The sequence below is a fragment of the Halyomorpha halys genome, unplaced genomic scaffold (assembly GCF_000696795.3).
Source record: "Halyomorpha halys isolate HHAL.00 unplaced genomic scaffold, Hhal_1.1 Scaffold621.1, whole genome shotgun sequence".
NCBI classification, from domain to species: Eukaryota; Metazoa; Arthropoda; class Insecta; order Hemiptera; family Pentatomidae; genus Halyomorpha; species Halyomorpha halys.
Genome location: NW_027114912.1, coordinates 438,789 through 455,408, shown reverse-complemented (window position 1 = coordinate 455,408; position 16,620 = coordinate 438,789). Strand labels below are relative to the sequence as shown.

The following is a 16,620-nucleotide window of genomic DNA, read 5'->3' as shown; positions in this document are numbered from 1 at the left end:
TTATAAGTATAATTGACAACTGTCATTACATTATTATTATTTTCATCCATTGATTTATTAAATTTAAAAACATCCAAAACAATACTAACCCATTAAAACACAAACAACTCTCAAGTAACCTAACAAAACGGTGACGAGCTTAGTTGGTCTGTTGCGTGACGTCATTCTCTATTATCAGATTTATTAAGAGACTCTCAACTATGTTATATGTTATATAATTTTAACATGGTAAAAGAAGGAAATATTTCTCCTTTTAAGATGAGTTTTTCAATTTAACACGCTTTAACATGTTAAAATCAAGATCATGGAATACCCCCTACTATATATTCCTTATATATAGGTAAGTGAAAGTAAAAAGTTTTTTAATTCGGGCGTAAATCATACACTTTATAATTTTTTTTTTTTATTGCTACGATACAAATATGATGAAAATGTAATGTTAATATATAGGTATAGTAGGAGTAGGGACTTAAAAAATAAAAGAGGTCGATGACCTTTGTTAATATAAGATGTGGTGGGCCGGACTGGTTCGAGTACAGTTCTGCTGTCTCCTTTCAGTGTTCGGTCGTACGCCACAACAGCAGGAGGTAGGTCAATCTCTCTCTCTCCCACTACCAATTTCTCTCTCTATCTGTTGACGTTGAATGTAAGAACGTCGTAACTGAAAAAAAATATTATTTGTATTATTATGTATAAAATATTATTTCTAATTTATAAAAATATGTTTAACTCGAATTAAGTTAAATTGCAAGTCACACGTATAATTTATAAAACAATGTAATGCTTATAATATACTTTTTGCACATTTTTTTTTTTTTAATTGGCTTCTTCTGTAAGGTTTACAAATAATATCTTTTTTTCGTGGTGTATGCACAATGTTTTTTTAGATATACGTTTCTTCATTCTCTTGCAAAGGATACAAAAGTATATAACTAACGTACAGCAAACATTGTACGTCCAATTAATATTTCTTTAAAATAATTATCATGAGTAAAGAGTCAAAAAAACTAAATTTATTTCAATAGGTGATTTCTGTGTAATATTCTTTTTCATTATTTAATGAATGAAATCACACATCATTGTGTATATGAGAGTATACTTCGGCTATTTACTCAAAATGTACAAAATAGAAAAATAAAATCATGTTAATTTTATTTTTGTTTTAATTATAACAGAAGTCGATCTTAGTTTGCTTCTCAAGAAGAAAAATTCTTTTTAAAAAGAGTAGGAATTTTTCGAATAAATTTATGAATTTTATTTTTTCTTTCCAGCGTTTAAAAAGTCAGTTTATTAAGGAGCTTAGGTGTTCGATATTTTTGCTTTATATTGTTATTTTTTTAAAAATATAATAGATCTTTTCATTTTTTTTTTGCGTGTAGGATTATCGGTGTAATACCGATTTTATGTAAATGTTTTGAGTAGCCATATAATTTTTTTGAATAATTTATTTTATTTTTTCTATTTTCTCTTCAATGTTATTGCTTCTACTTTATCTAGGCTATTTATTCATTTCCTTAGAATCATTTCCGTTGCTGATTATATCACTTCCTAGGGAAATCCCTTGAATTATGGGATGATTGTTTGTAAAACTTCTTTATGACTTACCTTGTGATTAGTAGAGACGTTTTAAATAAAGGGATGATTTTTACTAATGAGAGAGGAGTAGAATGAAAAATTTGAATGTGATATTATTATACTATAATATTTTTAAGTAAATATTTTTTTAAAATAGGAGGTTGAATATTTTATAATATTTTAATAACACACATTGGAATTTACAACTGAATATTACAGAATACATTCAGTAAATTTGATCTTATTAAAAATGGAGTGTTACAGGCGTGTAGAGGAACTACCCTTAGCACTCTAATGACATTTTACATTAGCTGGTCTAGTGGCAATCTTCTTTTCAGGCGCCTCGGAGGATTGTCAGGAATGGAAAAAGGATGCAAGGTTAGAAACTAGGGGGTTTGATTGGTTAGGGAGTTTATAATGGAAGGAGTGATATCTGGTTCTGGCTAGATCGGTTACATAGGAAACATGTAACACACTCTCCTCTCTTTTTTTCGATATATTCCTTTCACTTCTTTTTTTCTTTCTACTTTACACACACGTGTATAAATATACATTTTCCTTACTAATAATCCCATCAGATTCTATCCAATTATTAAAAACCTCCGCATCTTTCCTTGTACATTTTCCACCTTAAAGCGATTGAACTACCATCGTACCTTTATCCTTTTGAAACCTCGAGTTATCTCGCTAGTATTACTTCACTTTGACAACTGTTGTACGATATAGTGTCTCTGAGGATCTTGAGGCAAAGATATAACGTTTTGATAAATTGCTATTTACGATTCGTCTTCTGGATTCCTAGGGTTACCTCTATATCCTGCAATCATGAAGCTTTACCCTTCCAGCCATCGTAAATATTAAATAATTCCTTTACCAAATTATCTTCTTCGCTCTCTTTACACTTCTGTAATTCCTCACTTCAGATTTTTATACCACCGCCCGCTGAAGCGAAGTATTCGACAGATCATATCCAATCCTCGTCCCTGTCTTCATCCATCCCTCAAATTCGTTCATCTTCAAATTCCCCCTTTGTAATCATTTTCTGTGGGTCCAGTTCCAGAAGCATTGTAAATTGTCATTCTTTATTTATAAACGAAATTCATCAATCCATGTATGTTAATATACCATTTGTAACTTTTCATTATTACTACTTTTTTTTTTTTAATTATTTTAATTTTTAATTTTTAAATTCAGTCCGTTGGTATTCCTCAAGGTAGTATCCTCGGTTCCATCCTCTCCCCAGTTTATTCAGCTAACATCCTAACTAATCGTAACATTATCCTCACCAAATATGTGATGACACGTGTGTTCGCAGTTAATAATAACCCTTTAATTGTACCCCAAACTCTGCAATACCGTATCACAATCCTCGAAGAATGCTGTCGAAATAGAAGGAATATAATAAATCCCAACAAATCTCATCAAATCACCTTCGTTGTCAACCTACTGACTGCCCTACAGTATCTTTTAATAATGTTGCTCTTACCTCTGACGATCAGATCCGAACCTTGTACATCTGGACAAAGGTCTAACTTGGAATCCTCACACAAGATTGAAAAGAAAGAAAACTATACGTAGACTCCTACTATTACAACACTTACTGGACAAACGGTCCAAACTTCCAATCCGTTACAAAAAGACTGATCTAAATGATTATAAAAAGGGTCTTTCGGAGTTGAGCTTTGGGGCTCCAGCTAAACCGACGAGTATCAAATCCTTAAAATCCGAAATCCTCCATGCTCCTTTGCCACAAATAAAATCCTCCATAAAGACCTTAATGTTCCATATGCAGCCGATCTAGCCCGAAACAGATATAAATCATTCCATTCTAAACTTCTCAACCACCCAAACCAACTAGTTTATAACCTTGCTTCCTATTCTATTCCTGGGAATCCACCTGATGTAGCAATGCTATTATTGTGCTACCAGTGGATAGTTTCTCTACATGTCCGTGTCATGCCATTCTAATCTAACATCACATTTACTAAATGTATTTTTATGTAAATTTCAAAAATAAATAGAAGTAATAAAATATTTTGTCATGACTCAAAATATTGACCAAGTGTTGTTGTCAAAACATCCCAAGGTAAGAAAGTTCACAAGGCTTACATAATGATTATTTGTTATACTGGATTAGATTTTTAGGTTGGTTGGAGCATTTGTTTTTTATACCGCTAAATTAAATAGCAGCAATATAAATTTTGAATTATTTTATCTTTATAAAATATTTTATACCAGCCATAACAAATGGTTTAATTAGAATAATAATAAGCTATCCCTTACAAGGAACGAAAGTAATAAAATTGCTGGATTTAAAATTAAATTTAATATAAATAATAAATATAAATTACATAACTGTCTATATAATTTATTATGGATAATTTCATTATGTTTAAGTCTAAAGGAATTATTCGAAACAAATGGTAATGATTTTATTTGTAACGTATTATATAATGATATCAAGTGTATCAACCATTTATATACATCTCTGAAACTTTTTTTTCTTATCTTTGAAAATATTTTCGTTTTATCGTTTACGAGTAGCTAAAAGTCTCTTCTGAAGCATATAACAGTTATATTTATGTCTCATTTTTCTAGATAACGTTAATATGTTTCTTTCTTATCTTGGAAGAAATCTCTCGCTCTGACCCTATCTGGTATCTACTAAGCCATCAGGGAAGTAGTTTACATTTCAATGCGGAGAAAAGTATTTTTAGCTCTTTTTCGTCTCTATTTTGATTTAAAACCCGGGCGCAGATTTAATTCTTGGATAATGAATTACAAAAAAAGGTAGTATATATAAATATTTTGAATTTTAAATATTTACTTTTAAAATAAAATTCACTACTTAAATATATATTTTTATTCGCTTCGAAACTCACCTTTTATAATGCGTATATTTTAATGTCATCTTTAACTTAAAATATACGCATTATATAATGCGTATATTTTAATGTCATCTTTAACTTAAAATATACGCATTATATAATGCGTATATTTTAATTTAATTTCAATTGTGGTAGCAGTGGATTAACCACCTGTGGATTTAATTAAATTCGTGATGGTTTTGTTTTGGTTTAATTTTTTATATAATAAACCTATGTAATTAACCAAGAAGACGATCGAATCCCCGGCAATCTTAGCAAAGCCGAGAGGGTGACTTGTTTCCGCCTAGTGACAGGACATGATCTAAAAAAACACCTCCATCGGATAGACATCGCAGACTCAACGACATGTCCTCTTAGCAACATGAGTGACATGGATGAGGATCGTATTTAAACATATATAGGCCTAAAGATTATACAAGATGCAAACCGACTAAAGGCAAAAGACAACCTATATTGGGCTGCGAGAGGGAAAATGGCTTAACAGCCTATTTCTTGTGGCATAGGAGAAAAAAAAATGACAAAGAAAACCAAAATTAACCCCTTCCCTCAAACTTTGTGATTTTAAATTTCATGACCTGACTGCCCTACAGTTTCATGATGTTACTCTTACCCTGTCGAACAGATCCGCTACCTTGGACTACATTTGGACAAACAATTAACCTGGAATCCTTACACAAGACTGAAAAGACAGGAAACTGCACGTCCATTTCGACTATTACAGCACTTACTAGACAAACGGTCTAAACTTCCAACACATAACAAAAGACTGATCTACATGACTGTAATAAGGCCAATCTGGATATATGGAATTGAGCTTTGGGGCTCCACTAAACCTTCGAATTCCTCTCGTATTCAATCCTTACAATCCAAACTACTTCGTAAAATCCTCAATGCTCCTTACTATGTCACAAATAAAATCATTCATAAAGACCTTAATGTTCCATATGTAACCGATCTAGTCCGAACCAGATATCACTCCTTCCATTATAAACTCTCTAACCACTCAAACTCCCTAGTTTCTAATCTTACATCCTCTTCCATTCCTGACAATCCTCCGAGGCCCCTGAAAAAAAGATGGCCACGAGACCAGCTAATGTAAAATGTCATTAGAGTGCTAGCAATGGGTAGTTTCTTTACACGTCTGTAACACTCCAATTTAACTTAGATCAGATTTACTAAATATATTATAATGTACAGTTGTAAATAGCAATAAATAAATATTAAAAAAAAATTATAGGACTTTATGAATCAGTTTTTATATGCAATAATTTGTTTAACATGTATTTAAATAGTTTTAAATCACACTGAATTTTATCAATTCTGGTATTTATTTTTTAATGACAAATTCACAGCATAAAATACGAAGTAAAATTTATTTATATTTTTATTTAATTATGGTAGACAGTTCTTTTGTTGAAGACCTGAAATATTTGCTTTGGTCGCCCTGCAAATAATGGTGAAATAATACATTTTCTATAATTTAATGTTAGGCACTCTTCTTCATCTTTAAATTTCATAAATTAAAAAATTTTTTGTTGCCGTATTGCTATTTTGCAAACTGAAGTGAACAATTTAAAAAACAAGGTGTCTTGACGGTGTTGATAAGTTTGATAGTTATTGCGAATACCATTACAATTAATTAAAATATTTTACAAACTCATAAGAAAGAAAAGGTTCAGACAACATTATTTTACTTAGTTATTACAAAAAAAAAAATCATTGATTTTCACCTCTTTAATTTTGGGTTCGGAACATGGACACAATATCATCCAAGAGGGACATATTGAAAAAAAATTCAAAATTTTCTGACTTTTCTCTATCTCTAAATTGTTCATGTTACTGTTTTTTTCTTTTTTTTTATTCAATGTTTTATTCAATTTTATTCCATAATTTTTTTTTCAAGTTCCTTCTTGTGTTTCCACTATGAATATTCTTCTCTCATGTTATTCTCTTATTCTTTTTTCTTAACCTTGATGGAGGATTATAACCTAGCCGAAAATGTGGGAACAGATACACTTTAAATTATTTCTACTTTCAATTATAATATTAAAACTATTTACTCCTAAATTTCATCACTATAATTTAAAAAGTTATAACAAGTTACAACAAGTACTTCCTTTTGATGTATGCATAAAACAATATTTTACTAGTGTGACTGGGGTTAGTGAGGATTGTAGTCTGAGAATGTCCAATGAATTAGAGCCGACACGTCACAAAAATGTTTAAAATAATTTAAAACCGTTATTAAAATATTTATTATTATATAGATTTAAATAGTGGGTGTAAAGTGGTCCATACGATTTTCAAGAATCATTTTGTGTGATATACATAATAGTTTAAAATGAATCCCACTAAAAAAACTAACGATGAAAAGAAAGTTGTATACAATGCTTTTGAAATATTTATAATTTATTTACAACTGTATAAAAATATACTCAACAAGTAAATTTGCTGTTAGTGATAAAATGACATGATACAAACATGTGGAAGATCTACCCATTGATAAAACTCCAATAACATTTCTAGAGGAGAAGATCTCGAGGCCATCTTCTTTTCAGACGCCTAGGATGATTATAAGGTAATGAAGGAGAAGTCAGATTAGAAACAAGTGGGTTTGTGTGGTTGAGAAGTTTGGTATCTGGTTCTGGCCAAATTGGCAACATATGTAACATTGTGGTCCTGATGGATGACTTGATTTGTAACAAAGCATTAAGGATTTTACGAAAGATTTTTATAAAATATTTAAAATAATATGTTTTATTTTTATCTATATCATGATCAATAAAAAAAAAAAAAAAAACCAAAAACGGTAATATGATAATTAATTATTCATTTTAGAATTATGGGAAGCACCCATTCTGTTTGTCAATGCTTTGAACCGAATTAGCAAGTAATTACACAAATTACATACTTAACTTCTCCAATAATTAATTTTGGACAAAATGAAAATAAAAATAATAATATAATAAATTGTGTAATATATTAGTAGATGGCTATTAATTAATGACTGTTATAAGTTACATAACAGACAGATTTGAAATTATGATGTGATAAAAAAAAATTTAATTGTTGAGAAATAATAGACACTATCTTATGATTTTGATTCTTCCTTCATCACTCCTATTCCTCCATCGGTAAACAGTGTGTAATTTTCCCATTTTGGGAGGATGAACATCAAAAAAACGTACTATTTTTTTTTTTAGGGGTTTTTGATGTTTCATAGGCCGATCATGACGTCTAAAGGTATTGACAAAGAGATAGAATATTTGATCTCTATTAATAACGTTAATCATGGCAATTCAAACCTGAAATAAAAGGTGATAGCAATAACAAACCTTCAACTTGTCTTTTCTGTATTTTCTATCCATGTACTATTAGTACAAGAGCCGGAAAGAAAAAAAGGCAGTTGTCTCACCCCAATTTTTTATTACTTCAATAAAAACTATGTATAATTACTAGTCGAAATTGATGAGTCTGCCAAGTATAGGTAGGGGGAATAAAAAATGGCGGCTGTTTCAAACCCTTTAAAAAACATTAATTTTTCATTTGGAGCTCTATATCATAAAAACTACCAACAACACTCGAAAATCTAAAAGAACATTATTTAAAGAAGAGTAAATTTGTTAACATATGAGCCATAATTAGCTATTTACGTCCAATAGTTCTCGAGATATAGCCTTTTAAAAAGCAACATTTCATAAAAATGTACGGAAATATCAATAGTAAGTGGATCTATTATGAGAAATCTATATTTCAATAACCATTCGACGTACAAATGTCTATTAGCACTCAAATTAAAGCTAGTGTAATGTAGTATAAAGTAGTTTATGACCTTTACCATCGTAGACATAGTAGTTTTCATGATATTTGCTCTAATAATTTGATTTATAGTTGTTCGGACAATAAGTTTGACTTATGAAAAACTTTATTTCAGAAACTATTGGACGTAAAGATGTCTGCCAGTACTCAAATTAAAGCTAGTTAAATGTGATATAAATTAGTTAATAATGTTTTAGTAGGCGTAGTAGTTTTTATGATTTTTGACAAAATAAACTCACAAAATGTTAATTTCTAGTTGTTCGTACAAAATGTTGGATTTTTGGAAAAATATATCTCTAGACCCAAAAGACGCAAATATGTCTGCCAACATTCGAAATAAAGGGAATTTAACTTACTATAAAGTAGTTTATGACACTTATCTTGGTAGGGGCAGTAGTTTTTATGATATTCACATATGAATATAAATTTGACAAATGAAAATTTGTCCGAACAACTATAAATCAATTTATTTTAGCAAATTTCATGAAAACTACTACTCCTACGAAAATAAACGTCATAAACTACTTTATAGCTCATTAAACTAGCTTTAATTGGAGTGCTAATAGATATCTGTACGTCAAATGCTTTTTGAGATATAGATTTTTCAAAATAAATTCACTAACTACTGATCTTTTAGTACGTTCCTCGCAACATTTATATGAAATATTGCTTTAAAAAATGCTATATCTCGAGAACTATTGAACGTAAATAACTCTATTAGGGCTCATATTTTAGCAAATTTACTCTACCTTAAATGACGTTCTCTTAGGTTTACTTTTGTTTAGCTACTTTTTAAGATATAGAGCTCCGAATGAAAAATGAATTTTTGTTTTCGTGTTGAAACAGTCGCCGTTTTTTATTCCCCCTACCTATACTTGACAGACTGACAGACCTTCTAACCTCGCATCCTAATCCTCCGAGGCGCCTAAAAAGAAGATGGTCCCGAGACCTGCTAGTGTAAAAACGTCATTAGTGTGCTACCAACGGGTAGTTCGCTACACGTCTGTATCACTCCATTATAACAGATTTATTGAATGTATTATAATGTACAGTTATAAATTTCAATAAATATATATTTTTTAAAATATAAACTAATATATAAGAAGATGGTCAGGGTTGCGGTCAAAAAAAGAACAAATAGTTTAAAACTATTTTAATGTCCGACGTTTCGCCATACTTTGCAGGTCTTCATCAGGGCTAAAAAGATACAAAATCATCAAGTATCATTCTAATTTTACTTAGTTATTCCTAAATTAGAAAATTATTATAGTTATTATTATTATCATATTTCTGTATCTTTTTCTTATTATTTTTTCATTTTTCGTCATATCTCTATGACTACTTCCTGTATACGCAACGTATTTGAAATAGAAATAAAGCCGTAATCGGCTGGCCACCTCCTCCCCACTCCTCCACGCTTCCGCTTTATTTTTGCCTTCTGTTCAACCTTTCGCTTTGAACAGGTAGGTGGTCCTGATTTGTTCTTTGCTCATTTAATATCATTATTATTATTTTTATTTATATTTATTCTTTCAAGACGTTTATTAATCTTTACTTTCTTCTTCTTCTTTTTTTTTTCTTCCCGTATTGTTTTTTGTTTTAGGTACGTCTCCTGTACTTTTTTAACTGTATATTTTACTTATTTTTTAAAATTTTTACTCTCGCCATTGTTACTTCTTTTTTATTCTTATCATTTTTTATTCAAGTTTATTTTATACTGATACTATTTTATGTCTTCCTTCCTTTTCATTTCAACATAAAAGTATTAAATATAAGTAGATGGTCAGTGTTGCGGTCAAAATAAGAAGAAAAAATAGTTCAAAACTATTTTAATGTCCGACGTTGCAAAAAAAAAGAAAACTGAGAATATTACTACAATAAGGTGATTTAAGCTAAGATAAATATTATGTAAAAAGAAATTGATAAGAAATTACATATAAATAAAAGGAAGGAAGACATAAAATAGTATCAGTATAAAATAAACTTGAATAAACAAAAAAAAAAAAAGGATGAGAATGCTTTATTATTTTTTCCGTATTGTTTTCGTTTTATGTACATCTCCTGTACTTTTTTAACTGTATATTTTACGTATTTTTAAAAAAAATTTACTGTTGCTATTGTCACTTATTTTTTATTCTTAACATTGTTTATCCAAGTTTATTTTATACTGATACTATTTTATGTCTTCCTTCCTTTTATTTATAAGTAATTTCTTATCACTTTATTTTTACATAATATTTATCCTAGCTTAAATTAACTTATTGTTGTAATATTCTCAGTTTTTTTTGTATCTTTTTAGCCCTGATGAGTAGGGCGAAACGTCGGACATTAAAATAGTTTTAAACTATTTGTTCTATTTTTTTTACCGCAACCCTGACCATCTTCTTATATTTAAACTTTTACGGTCAACTATATATACATATTTATAAATTAATATATTTAGTTATATATTCATTAATTAATTTATTATTATATCTATTTAGGTTATAGCGATAAATAACATTATATAATACACATATATGGTAAGAAAATGAAATAACATCAAGACGACTCAACCAATCTACACTAAACTTGGGAGTAGTTTAGGAATCTATAAACTGTGCCAAAGGGTACAAATAGGATCTGATTAAACAAATATGAAACACAGATATAAAATAAAACGTTTGAAAAATTTTTCTTAATTTTAAACCAATATTTCGCCCTTATAATGGTATTAAATAACAAATATGGTAATTTAGGTGTGATAGGTAAAAGATTTTTTAGAATTCAAAAGTTCATATTAGTTTTCAGCACCTCAAGGAAATAAACATTTTTGGCCCTAAACTTCAGCATGACTCAACTAATCATTTTGGTAATTTTTTTTTTTTACCGGAGAATTATGAACATTTAGAAAAACAAGCAATGGACAATATGGTAGGGCATAAAATATGAACAAAAAAAAAAATATTGATTTCTATATATTAGGTATACATTTTTTTTTATTTTCAGAACCCCTATATTCCTAAATATATTTTTTTTTCTTCGTAAAATCCTTAATGCTCCTTACTTTGTCACAAATCAAGTCATCCATCATGACCTCAATGTCCTATATGTAGCCGATTTGGCCAGAACCAGATACCATTCCTTCCATGTAAAACTTCCGAAACACCCAAATCCACTGGTTTCTAACCTGGCTTCTCCTTCATTACCTAATAATCTTCCTAGGCGTCTGAAAAGAAGATGGCTTTGGAATCTTCTCCTCTAGAAATGTTATTGGAGTTCTATCAATGGGTAGATTCTCCACATATTTGTATCATGTCACTATCTCACAGTCATCACAGTCATCACTATCTCACATCAGCGATTTTAACAGCAAGTTTACTTATTGTATATATGTTATACAGTTGTAAATAACAATAAATAAAAAAATTTTTTTGTTTTTCCATCAATAATATAGTTGTCTTCATTGTAGATTTGAAATAACATTGCATAGATATGGCAAGTCTTTAGAAACAACAAGAAATTTATGTTTAAAGGAATACGTGTGGTTTAGCAGCTTAAACATTATCTTTCTATGGAAGACAAACGATTAAAACATTCATAATCCCAATAAGAAAAAGACTGAAGAAGTTCAAAAAGTCAAGGAAACATGAAAAGAGATTTAGGGAATTGTTAATTCGGAATAATTCAAGAATAAATATAATTGCAGAATTATCAAATAGGATGCCATCAGATCCTGACATTGCTGGTATGAGAAAAAAAAAAAGGAAAACTGATTTTCAAATACTTTTTCCTCAGTTATTGGGTTTAGTAAAATCCTCAATGTGGGAAGATTGTATAAAACTAATCATTTAGGCTTAGAGCTTACAATGAATTCTCACAAAGTTATTTATGTTGAATTAGTAACAATTCAATTTCCCTGTCAGGTTTCGTGTAATTATTATTGAGGAACAAGTTTCAGGAAACCATTATTCTATTGTACTCACTGGGAATCCTACATAATCAGTTGCATTAGACTTTGGTATTATGAACTGTATTGGTCAAAAAGGGGGGGGGGGTTGTATTCGACTGGTCTCAACTAATTCGCTCTCATCCCTATTAATATTGTCTGTATGCTTTGTATTAGTAACTCGATACAGATATGCAGCCCTAGCAATTTTTTCGAGTTCCTCTTCTAGAAATATAAATTTATTTATTTTTTTATTTTTATTTATTTATTTATTTATTTAATGTAATTTACAACTGCACAAAATAATACAATAAGTAAATATATTGTATATTTCATATACACTTGAAAATCTTGGGAAGGAACCACCCATCGGTGGTACTTCAAACATTAATTTAAATTAGAAGGTCCCGTGGCCATCTTCTTTTCATACGCCTCGGAGGATCATCAGGGATTGTTAAGGATGAAAGATTAAGAATTAATGGGTTAGGATGGTTAAGGAGTTTGGAATGATAAGACGAGGCCAATTCTGCAACGGATGGGGTGTTAAGGTCTTTGTTAATGAGTTTATTTGTAACCTAATAAGGAGCATCAAGGATTTTACTTAGGATTTTTGATTGTAAGGATTGGATGCGGGAGGAATTTGATGGTTTGGTGGACCCCCAGAGCTCAATTTCATATGTCCAAATTGGTCTGATTATCGTAGTGTATACTATTTTTTTTTGTAGTGAATGGGAGTTTAGAGCGTTTGTCAAGTAAGTGTTGTAGCAATCGGAATCTACTAGCAGTTTCTTGTCGTTTCAGTCTTGTGTGTGGATTCCAAGTAAGTCTCTTGTCAAGATGGAGTCCTAAGTATCGAATCTGTTCAACAGGCGTTAGTGGAGTAATTTATTTTTTAATTTTCATTTTATTACTTTTTTTTAAGGTAATTTGGAACGTATAATTAGTTGTATATTCTTGTGATAGTATAATATAATCCCTTAATGTTATTGTGATGAATGTTTACAAGTTGAAGAAATTGTAATTTATTTTTGAGGTGTAGATAGTTGACCGTTGAACAGTCGAAAAGTCAGCATAAAATAAATAAATATTGTTTTGTTTATTTATGTTGTTCTTTGCTGACCGCACCCCCCGACAAACTTCTCCAATAATTTGTTTTTAATTGTTTTGTTTATTTTTATTATAAGAAAGAATAGTTTTTCAGATAATTTTTAATATTTATTAATTATAATGTGTTTTATTTTCACTACTCGAGCACATAAACGAACTATTAGACCGGAATGTTGAAAATGTTTGGAGTTATTGTCCTATAACGGCAAAATTACGAATTGCGTGGTATTCAATTGCGGGGAATAGCGGTTCTCTAGATCAAATGCATCGAGAGATCAAAGAGAGAGGAATTAATTACCTTCCTTTTTCTTTCTGTTTCCTCATTGCCGATCGTAGAAGTGGGGGGCTTTCTATTCACACAGTTGATGAAAAAAAAATTATGTTCACAGAATCGAAAATGCCCATAGGCGTTTTATATATTTGATAACTAACGACAAATTTGGTCTAATGTTTGTCTCACTTTAGTCAAATTTGTGTTCAGGGATTCGAAATGATAGTTCGATTTTGAAAATTTTTTTAGTGATTGTGCGGGTTAGTGTCGATTTTATAAGATTCCATACATATGCTGCTTTCGCTTGCGCCTGCGTAAACACACTTTTCTCGGCACATCTCTAATTCGAAAACGTCTCGTCCGATTTGACCCAATTTGGTTCAATATTAGTGTTATCAAATTATATCTCCAACTTTCTCAAGTATTTAAGATTTTATTTTCAAAAGACAAATCAAATTTATTAAGAAATTAAAATTTATTTAGCGCGAAAAATGAAAAATCTATAAATAATAAAATCTTTATTGAATTCAATTTCGTATAGGAATCATCATAATTGAGATGTTTACTCTTGAGGTATCATCATCATACGGACCATTTTATTCGCGTCAGACGATCGATGAAACTCTAATTGTGATGAAGGATTAAGAATGAATCCTATAAGAAAGATAGTTATTTATAATCTAAAAAAATTAATTGTTCCATTCTTATTTTTTTCTCAATTCACCGCATTGTTTATGCACAAATCGTTAAAAACGTAAAAAAATCGTTTTGGTTAGTAGCGATTAACGAATTCACGACGCGTCAAATCACAAAAGTACATGAATTCGGGTTATAATCCTTTTACATTAAAATTTTTTAATAATAAGTTCACTATTTAATTGGAAAATTCAGAGTTAGATGCGTTGGAGGTTAGGAAATTCACATACTCTCTAATATGTTTCACCGTTTTTGGCTAATTTCTATTGCATAAAATTAATGTTTGAACTAAATTTCTCATATTATGCACATGTAGATGTACGTATGCGAATATTTATTCTTTTTAATCTTATTTTAGTTTTTCCTTATTTAATTTATAGTATATCCCATATCACAGCCCTCGAATGGTGTTGTAATTGGAGGATTAAAATAAATCCCATCAATCATGTTTACCCTTCGTCGTAATCCTACCGACTGCCCTACAGTCTCCTTTAATAATGTTCATTTTATTACTACATCTGGACAAACGACAAACCTGGAATCCTCACACAAGAATGAAAAGACAGAAAACTACACGTCGATTTCGACTTTTACAGAACTTACTGGACAAACGGTCTAAACTTCCAATTCATTACAAAAGGTCTACATGACTGTAATAAAGCCAATCTGGACATACGGAGTTGAGCTTTAGGGCTCCACTAAACCTTCGAATTCCTCTCGTATCCAATCATTGCAATCCAAAATCCTCAATGCTCCTTACTTTGTCACAAATAAAATTATACATAAAGAGCTTAATGTTCCAGATTTAACCCGAACCAAATATTTCTCCTTCCACTACAACTGGACCACCTACTCACTGGTTTCTAACCATGCTTCCTCTTCCATTCCTGACAATCCTCCGAGGCGCCTAAAAAGAAGATGGCCACGAGACCTGTTAATGTAAAACGTCATTAGAGTGCTACCAATGGGTAATTTCTCTACCCGCCTGTAACAATCCGATTTAACTGAAATCAAATTTACTAAATGTATTATAATGTACAGTGGTAAATAGTAATAAATAAATTAAAAAAAAAATTATATTATGACATAGACTAATTTGAGGTAAAGCAGTGAAATGATTAACATAAGAAGAGTTTAATATGGTCTAAAAAAAAAACTAACAAGAAAAAAAAGTGAACAGAAGTGCCGAATATTTTTTTTAAATGACCCCCTTCCTGGTTATTTCTGACATACAGAGGGTGGGGGGGAGTTATCTAAAGGTAACCAACCTCTTCTAACCATGGTGGGAATTAAATTTTCATTACGTTGGACCACCGCAGCAATGAAAAAAGTCAATACCCCAGGCCGGATTCGAACCTCTAATCATTCATTTTTCCGTTAGACTTTGTTGTAACTAGTAGCAATTTCAATATTTTTAATATTATTTTAAATAAAAATTAAACAAAAAAATGATTGGTCTGATTAATATTAATATACCTATATATTTTAAATCAAACTTTTGAAGTTTTTCAACAATGTCTTATTACTTATTAGTTTTTTGGTAAATGGTATATTCTTATGTATTTACATAATTGAGAAACTAAGTGGAAGAACATACTATATGAAATTTTAGAGTAAATTAAAAAGGAAATTTTGCTAGTAAGAATATTTTTAAATACTCCTTTCTAAATAGTGTCGTGTAAATTATTTTTAAGAAGTTGAAAAATTGAATTTTTGGTATTTAATAAGAGTAGATTATTTATTTATATGTTTGCATAAATGTAAAGAGAGAGGATTTATAAAATTTAATTCAAAATGGTTGAAAAAATAAACTTTCCATATATTAAATAATAAAGTCGATTATTGCAGGGCTCGGGTGTTGGGTTTATAATTATAACAGGGCCTAGTGATGTCTTGATGACTTGTTCTTAGCTAATTAATTCCAATCAAAATTTTAAAAAGGATATAAGAATTACCTGGTGTCATCAAGCTACAACTGTTGAATAATAAAAATCGTACTCCCTTTGAATAATTCATTTATATATTTTTCTTTGTCTCAAACCGGCGATATCCTGGACGGAAGTATTCCTTTCCGCTTATCCCTCCCAAGGTTTAGCCCAATCGCCCATCAAGAGAAAGATACATCTGTTAGTCTAATGAATCCTGAGATAAAGTTCACTAATGATTTTTCGTTAATGAAATTTTGTTATTTTAGAAACTATTTTGGGAACAGTTGAAGGTAAAAAAAAATATTTTAGGGCTTATATTTTAGAACATTTACTCGACTTTAAATGATTTTTTTTTTTTAGGTTTTTTAGTTTTAAAAATGTGGAGCTCTGAATATTAAAATTATTTTT

The 16,620-nt window shown here is 30.0% G+C and overlaps 1 protein-coding gene across 1 annotated transcript in view; it reads left to right on the top strand.

Annotated features, from left to right (window-relative positions):
• The first annotated feature begins 544 nt into the window (after positions 1–544).
• Positions 545–16,620, top strand: part of Hexo1 (Hexosaminidase 1) — a 60,085-nt gene continuing 44,009 nt past the window's right edge. The window contains exon 1 of the mRNA XM_014427090.2: positions 545–587. The gene's annotated coding sequence lies outside the window, so the exon portion shown is untranslated. The remainder of the gene's footprint in view (positions 588–16,620) is intronic.